The sequence below is a fragment of the Nerophis ophidion genome, linkage group LG24, assembly GCF_033978795.1.
Source record: "Nerophis ophidion isolate RoL-2023_Sa linkage group LG24, RoL_Noph_v1.0, whole genome shotgun sequence".
NCBI lineage: Eukaryota > Metazoa > Chordata > Actinopteri > Syngnathiformes > Syngnathidae > Nerophis > Nerophis ophidion.
The window spans coordinates 8,369,451-8,378,435 of NC_084634.1; the positions used below are offsets into that span (position 1 = coordinate 8,369,451).

At 45.9% G+C, this 8,985-nt stretch overlaps 1 long non-coding RNA gene across 1 annotated transcript; it reads left to right on the forward strand.

Moving 5' to 3' along the window:
* On the forward strand, window positions 1-8,576 carry LOC133542253 (uncharacterized). The gene is made up of 3 exons (XR_009804103.1): window positions 1-240; window positions 333-457; window positions 8,479-8,576. It is a non-coding gene; the product is annotated as an uncharacterized LOC133542253 (long non-coding RNA).
* The last annotated feature ends 409 nt before the right edge of the window (window positions 8,577-8,985 follow it).

Sequence of the window (8,985 nt, forward strand, 5' to 3'; positions counted from 1 at the left end):
TTTTTATTTATTTATTTTTTTTACAGCCTCTACTTTGCAACCATTAACGACAAAGATAGCGCGTCGCCTTTCGCTTCCTCCTAGCCTCCCCCAGTCACCCTTGAATAGACTCCTGCACTTAGGCAGCGTCCACTTCCTGTTGACCTAAAAAAAAAAAAAAAAAGACAACTCGTCTTCCATCCATTGGGTCGGGTTCGGTCTGAGTCCTGGTCCAGGTTGAGAAAGTGGATCAAGCAAGCGGTAAGTCGACTAAACAGCGACTATCGTGTTGGATACAATCACTCCAGGTTAGATTAGATTAGTCTCTAACAACTCTCCCGTTTATGATGCAGGTGCGACTGTTGGGAGTGGACGCCCTCAGTGTGAGTAAATAGACCTGTTGCCGTGGCGACCTGCCGACCGGGACCCATCGCAGTCATGCGCCGCTGTTGCCACTCAACTCAAGTTCTGCTACTTGGTAAATGTTTCATGGTGGCCATAGCTAAGGCTCTGGAACGCTCTCCCCTACCTTCGAGCACCACAGTCGGTCCACCGTTTTTAGCACAGATTTTATCTCATTTCCCTGCCTTCTTGTTTTTAAAGACCCACTACTACCCACCACGCAGTCTGATAGTTTATATATCAATGATGAAATATTAACATTGCCACACATGCCAATACGGCCTTTTTAGTTGACTAAATTGCAATTTTAAATTGTCGTCTTCGAAACGTCGTGTAATGATGCAAGACGTCATGAAGTATGAGAGCTGCACACACACACAGCTAAAAGTCGCCTGCTTTAACGGCATAATTACACAGTATTTTGGACATCTGTGTTGCTGAATCTTTCGCAATTTGTTCAATTATTATTGGAGAAGTCACAGTATCAATCAATCAATGTTTACTTATATAGCCCTAAATCAGTAGTGTCTCAAAGGGCTGCACAAACCACCACGACATCCTCGGTAGGCCCACTTAGGGCAAGGAAAACTCACACCCAGTGGGACGTCGGTGACAATGATGACTATGAGAACCTTGGAGAGGAGGAAAGCAATGGATGTCGAGCGGGTCTAACATGATACTGTGAAAGTTCAATCCACAATGGATCCAACACAGTCGCGAGAGTCCAGTCCAAAGCGGATCCAACACAGCAGCGAGAGTCCCGTTCACAGCGGAGCCAGCAGGAAACCATCCCAAGCGGAGGCGGATCAGCATCGCAGAGATGTCCCCAGCCGATACACAGGCAAGCAGTACATGGCCACCGGATCGGACCGGACCCCCTCCACAAGGGAGAGTGGGACATAGAAGAAAAAGAAAAGAAACGGCAGATCAACTGGTCTCAAGGGAGAGTGGGACATAGAAGAAAAAGAAAAGAAACGGCAGATCAACTGGTCCAAAAAGGGAGTCTATTTAAAGGCTAGAGTATACAAATGAGTTTTAAGGTGAGACTTAAATGCTTCTACTGAGGTGGCATCTCGAACTGTTACCGGAAGGGCATTCCAGAGTACTGGAGCCCGAACGGAAAACGCTCTATAGCCCGCAGACTTTTTTTGGGCTTTGGGAATAGAAAGATGGAGTTGGGAAGCTTTAGCCTTTAGCCACACAAACACACGGTGATTCCTTGTTTAAAATTCCTAAAGGTGAAACTTTCCTATGGATCACAGCGAACATGGATCCCTACCAAATGTCAACCAGCAGGTTCCGGTGAGAAAATTGGGGTTAAAAAGTCAGTTCTTACTTTTGCCGTCGACTCCCCTGAGACACTGGCGTCAACACACCCGTGGAGACACCCTTCCGACTATCAGGTACTGTTAAACTCACTAAAACACTAGCAACACAATAGAAAGATAAATGATTTCCCAGAATTATCCTAGTAAATGTCTCTAAAAACATAGGAATCCGTCCCATCATTTTTTTTCCTAGTCCGTCGCTATCAATATCTTTCATCCTCGCTCAAATTAATGGGGAAATTGTCGTTTTCTCGGTCCGAATAGCACTTTTTGTTGGAGGCTCCCATTAAAAACAATGTGAATATGTGAGGAGTCATCAACTTGTGACGTCATCGTCTGCGACTTCCGGTAGAGGCAGGGCTTTTCTCTTAGCACCGAAAGTTGCAAACTTTATCGTGGATGTTCTCTACTAAATCCTTTCAGCAAAAATATGGCGAAATGATCAAGTATGACACATAGAATGGACCTGCTATCCCCGTTTAAATAAGAACATCTCATTTCAGTAGGCCTTTAAATACACTGCTCGCTTATCTGTTTATTATCCAGTGCTTTTTTGCTTTTATTTCTATTTTTTTATATTTATGTTTCTGTTTTATCTAGTGTTTATCTAGTGTTTTTCATGATTTCATTTCTATTTTATTTTTTCATTATATATTCTAACTTTTAATTTTTTATTTTATTTTTTTTCAATTATTTTTATACTTTGTATCAATTTTGAGATTTTAACAAATGTAAAGTGCGTTACAAATGTAATTCAATATTATTATTATTTGAGCTAGTGTGCAGAAAGAACGTGCATCCGGAAAGTATTCACAGCGCTTCACTTTCCGCACATTTTGTTAGGTTACAACCTAATTCCAAAATTGAATAAATTCATTTTTTTTCCTTAAAATTCTACACAAATTACCCCATTATGACAATGTGAAAATACCAGTTTTTTAAAAATGAAAAAAACCTCACATGATCAGAAGTAGATATGTCCAATAATAACGGACTGACGATATTATCGGCCGATAAATGCTTTAATATGTGATATTGGGAACTATTGGTATCGGTTTCAAAAGTAAAATGTATGACTTTTTTAAAAACGCCTCTGTATGGAGTGGTACACGGACGGAGGGAGAAGTTCAGAGCGCCAATAAACCTTAAAGGCACATAATATCTACGGATTTTCACACACACACAAGTGAATGCAACTCATACTTGGTCAACAGCCATACAGGTCACACTGAGGGTGGCCGTATAAACAACTGTTACAAATATGCGCCACACTGTGAACCCACACCAACCAAAAATGACAAACACATTTCGGGAGAACATCCGCACCGTAACGAAACATAAATACAATAACCATAACCCCTTGCAGCACTAAGTCATCCAGGACATTGCAATATACACGCCCCGCTACCCTCAACCCCGCCCACATCAACCTCCTCATGCTCCTCACAATTGGTTGACATCGGAATTGGTAATTAAGAGTTGGACAATGTCGGAATATCGGCAAATAAGCCATTATCGGACATGTCAAATCAGAAATATTCCCAACCGCTCATCACCATACAGCCATACAGGTCACACTGAGGGTGACCGTATAAACAACTGTTACAAATATGCGCCACACTGTGAACCCACACCAAACACGAATGACAAACACATTTCAGGAGAACATCCGCACGTAACATAACATAAACACAGAACCCAGTTCCCCTTGCAGCACTAACTCATCCGGGAAATTGCAATATACACCCCCTGCTACTCTCAACCCCGCCCACATCAACCTCCTCATGCTCCTCACAATTGGTTGACATCGGAATTGGTAATTAAGAGTTGGACAATATCGGAATATCGGCAAATAAGCCATTATCGGACATCTCAAATCAGAAATATTTCCAACCGCTCATCACCATACAGCCATACAGGTCACACTGAGGATGGCCGTATAAACAACTTTAACACTGTTACAAATATGCGCCACACTCCTAACCCACACCAACCAAAAATGACAAACACATTTCGGGAGAACATCCGCACCGTAACGCAACATAAATACAATAACCAGAACCCCTTGCAGCACTAACTCATCCAGGACATTGCAATACACACGCCCCGCTACCCTCAACCCCGCCCACATCAACCTCCTCATGCTCCTCACAATTGGTTGACATCGGAATTGGTAATTAAGAGTTGGACAATATCGAATATCGGCAAATAAGCCATTATCGGACATCTCAAATCAGAAATATTTCCAACCGCTCATCACCATACAGCCATACAGGTCACACTGAGGGTGGCCGTATAAACAACTTTAACACTGTTACAAATATGCGCCACACTGTGAACCCACACCAAACACGAATGACAAACACAATTCAGGAGAACATCCACACGTAACATAACATAAACACAGAACCCAGTTGCCCTTGCAGCACTAACTCATCCGGGAAATTGCAATATACACCCCCTGCTACTCTCAACCCTGCCCACATCAACCTCCTCATGCTCCTCACAATTGGTTGACATCGGAATTGGTAATTAAGAGTTGGACAATGTCGGAATATTGGCAAATAAGCCATTATCGGACATCTCAAATCAGAAATATTCCCAAACGCTCATCACCATACAGCCATACAGGTCACACTGAGGGTGGCCGTATAAACAACTTTAACACTGTTACAAATATGCGCCACACTGTGAACCCACACCAAACACGAATGACAAACACAATTCAGGAGAACATCCACACGTAACATAACATAAACACAGAACCCAGTTGCCCTTGCAGCACTAACTCATCCGGGAAATTGCAATATACACCCCCTGCTACTCTCAACCCTGCCCACATCAACCTCCTCATGCTCCTCACAATTGGTTGACATCGGAATTGGTAATTAAGAGTTGGACAATGTCGGAATATTGGCAAATAAGCCATTATCGGACATCTCAAATCAGAAATATTCCCAAACGCTCATCACCATACAGCCATACAGGTCACACTGAGGGTGGCCGTATAAACAACTTTAACACTGTTACAAATATGCGCCACACTGTGAACCCACACCAGCCAAAAACGACAAACACATTTCGGGAGAACATCCGCACCGTAACGCAACATAAATACAATAACCAGACCCCCTTGCAGCACTAACTCATCCAGGACATTGCAATACACACGCCCCGCTACCCTCAACCCCGCCCACATCAACCTCCTCATGCTCCTCACAATTGGTTGACATCGGAATTGGTAATTAAGAGTTGGACAATGTCGGAATATCGGCAAATAAGCCATTATCGGACATGTCAAATCAGAAATATTCCCAACCGCTCATCACCATACAGCCATACAGGTCACACTGAGGGTGGCCGTATAAACAACTTTAACACTGTTACAAATATGCGCCACACTGTGAACACAAGTGAATGCAAAGTATACTTGGTCAACAGCCATACAGGTCACACTGAGGGTGGCCGTACAAACAACTTCAACACTGTTACAAATATGCGCCACACTGTGAACCCACACCAAACACGAATGACAAACACATTTCAGGAGAACATCCGCACGTAACATAACATAAACACAGAACCCAGTTGCCGTTGCAGCACTAACTCATCCGGGAAATTTCAATATACACCCCCTGCTACTCTCAACCCCGCCCACATCAACCTCCTCATGCTCCTCACAATTGGTTGACATCGGAATTGGTAATTAAGAGTTGGACAATGTCGGAATATCGGCAAATAAGCCATTATCGGACATCTCAAATCAGAAATATTCCCAACCGCTCATCACCATACAGCCATACAGGTCACACTGAGGATGGCCGTATAAACAACTTTAACACTGTTACAAATATGCGCCACACTCCTAACCCACACCAACCAAAAATGACAAACACATTTCGGGAGAACATCCGCACCGTAACGCAACATAAATACAATAACCAGAACCCCTTGCAGCACTAACTCATCCAGGACATTGCAATACACACGCCCCGCTACCCTCAACCCCGCCCACATCAACCTCCTCATGCTCCTCACAATTGGTTGACATCGGAATTGGTAATTAAGAGTTGGACAATATCGGAATATCGGCAAATAAGCCATTATCGGACATCTCAAATCAGAAATATTCCCAACCGCTCATCAGCAGGCCAATATCACGCCCCGCAGTGATGCATGGTTGTGGCAGCATCATGCTGCGGGGATGGTTTTCAGCGGCAGGACCGGGAAGAGAAGTCAGGATAGACGGAAAGATGAATGCGGCAATGTGCAGAGACATTCTCAAAGAAAACAAAAGCTTCCCACCCAATCCGGTGGCGCTTGAGAGGCGCTGCAAAGAGGAAACTGCCCGAAAATGGGTGTGCCGAGCTTGTGGCGTCGAATTGAAAACTACTTGAGACTTGAATTGCTGCCAAAATAGGCACCGAGTAAAGGCTGTGACCACATATGGTTTATTAGTTTTTAAAATGTTTTATTACATTTGCATATATTTCAAAAAAAAAAAAAAAAATCACATTGTCATTATCAATCAATCAATCAATGTTTATTTATATAGCCCTCAATCACAAATGTCTCAAAGGACTGCACAAATCATTACGACTACGACATCCTCGGAAGAACCCACAAAAGGGCAAGGAAAACTCACACCCAGTGGGCAGGGAGAATTCACATCCAGTGGGACGCCAGTGACAATGCTGACTATGAGAAACCTTGGAGAGGACCTCAGATGTGGGCAACCCCCCCTCTCTAGGGGACCGAAAGCAATGGATGTCGAGCGGGTCTAACATGATACTGTGAAAGTTCAATCCATAGTGGCTCCAACACAGCCGCGAGAGTTCAGTTCAAGCGGATCCAAGACAGCAGCGAGAGTCCCGTCCACAGGAAACCATCTCAAGCGGAGGCGGATCAGCAGCGTAGAGATGTCCCCAACCGATACACAGGCGAGCGGTCCATTGTGGGTCCCGACTCTGGACAGCCAGTACTTCATCCATGGTCATCGGACCGGACCCCCTCCACAAGGGAGGGGGGGACATAGGAGAAAAAAGAAAAGAAGCGGCAGATCAACTGGTCTAAAAAGGAGGTCTATTTAAAGGCCAGAGTATACAGATGAGTTTTAAGGTGAGACTTAAATGCTTCTACTGAGGTAGCATCTCGAACTGTTACCGGGAGGGCATTCCAGAGTACTGGACCCCGAAATGAAAAAGCTCTATAGCCCGCAGACTATAGAGCAGACCCCCCCCCCCCCCCCCCCTTTCTAGGGGACCGAAAGCAATGGATGTCGAGCGGGTCTAACATGATACTGTGAAAGTTAAATCCATAGTGGCTCCAACACAGCCGCGAGAGTTCAGTTCAAAGCGGATCCAAGACAGCAGCGAGAGTCCCGTCCACAGGAAACCATCTCAAGCGGAGGCGGATCAGCATCGTAGAGATGTCCCCAACCGATACAGGCGAGCGGTCCATCCTGGGTCCCGATGAGTGGTCCATTGTGGGTCCCGACTCTGGACAGCCAGTATTTCATCCATGGTCATCGGACCGGACCCCCTCCACAAGGGAGGGGGGGACTTAGGAGAAAAAAGAAAAGAAGCGGCAGATCAACTGGTCTAAAAAGGAGGTCTATTTAAAGGCTAGAGTATACAGATGAGTTTTAAGGTGAGACTTAAATGCTTCTACTGAGGTAGCATCTCGAACTGTTACCGGGAGGGCATTCCAGAGTACTGGAGCCCGAAATGAAAAAGCTCTATAGCCCGCAGACTATAGAGCACACCCATCACCCCCCCCCCCCCCCCCCCTTCCCTTCTAGGGGACCGAAAGCAATGGATGTTGAGCGGGTCTAACATGATACTGTGAAAGTTCAATCCATAGTGGCTCCAACACAGCCGCGAGAGTTCAGTTCAAAGCGGATCCAAGACAGCAGCAAGAGTCCCGTCCACAGGAAACCATCCCAAGCGGAGACGGATCAGCAGCGTAGAGGTGTCCCCAACCGATACACAGGCGAGCGGTCCATCCTGGGTCCCGATGAGCGGTCCATTGTGGGTCCCGACTCTGGACAGCCAGTACTTCAACCATGGTCATCGGACCGGACCCCCTCCACAAGGGAGGGGGGGACATAGGAGAAAAAAGAAAAGAAGCGGCAGATCAACTGGTCTAAAAAGGAGGTGTATTTAAAGGCTAGAGTATACAGATGAGTTTTAAGGTGAGACTTAAATGCTTCTACTGAGGTGGCATCTCGAACTGTTACCGGGAGGGCATTCCAGAGTACTGGAGCCCGAAATGAAAAAGCTCTATAGCCCTCAGACTATAGAGCAGACCCCCGCACCCCCACTTCTAGGGGACCGAAAGCAATGGATGTCGAGCGGGTCTAACATGATACTGTGAAAGTTCAATCTATAGTGGCTCCAACACAGCCGCGAGAGTTCAGTTCAAAGCGGATCCAAGACAGCAGCGAGAGTCCCGTCCACAGGAAACCATCCCAAGCGGAGACGGATCAGCAGCGTAGAGATGTCCCCAACCGATACACAGGCGAGCGGTCCATCCTGGGTCCCGACGAGCGGTCCATCCTGGAACTCGACTCTGGACAGCCAGTACTTCATCCATGGTCATCGGAAATGATGGGGTATTGTGTGTAGAATTTTGAGGACAATTTTATTAAATTTTTTTTTTTTGTTTTTTTTTAATTCCCCCATCCTCCCATTTTGTAGTAGTGCTGTAATATAACAAAATGTGGATTGAATAATTTATATATATATTTTTTTTTTACTGTGAAAAGCAGAATATGTGCCTGAACCAGAACCGGGTAACATGCTGGCCGGAATGGCATCCACTTTGGAGGAACACCAGACCGCTCACTGCTCAGCTGGACTCCACCAGATTATGTAAGTCTCGCGTCAAGCGGAGCGCAATAAAGCCTCCAAAGGTCCTCAGTGCACTCACAACAAAAAATATTTACACATGCGTGAGTGCCCGGAAGAAAAGCATCGTCGTGATTTCTGACACATTTATCATGAGTGGTCGTTGTTCTGGCCCGTCAGGTTTCCCCCCCGACTCACGGCGGCGAGCTCGCCTCTTCGCTGCGTTCCCTGGAATTGCCGGGGTCAGAGTTCACGTCGGCGCTCGACACCCCGCGGCCTTCGAGGAACGGCGGCAAGGATAACAAACGCCAGCGCAGCTGCGTCCATGCGGGAGGCAGAGAGGTGTGATTGGCCGTGGGAAAAAGCAGGTGACGCTCCACGCCAACATTTGCCTCATGGCGAGTTTATTTCCAGACTGCTGGCCAGCT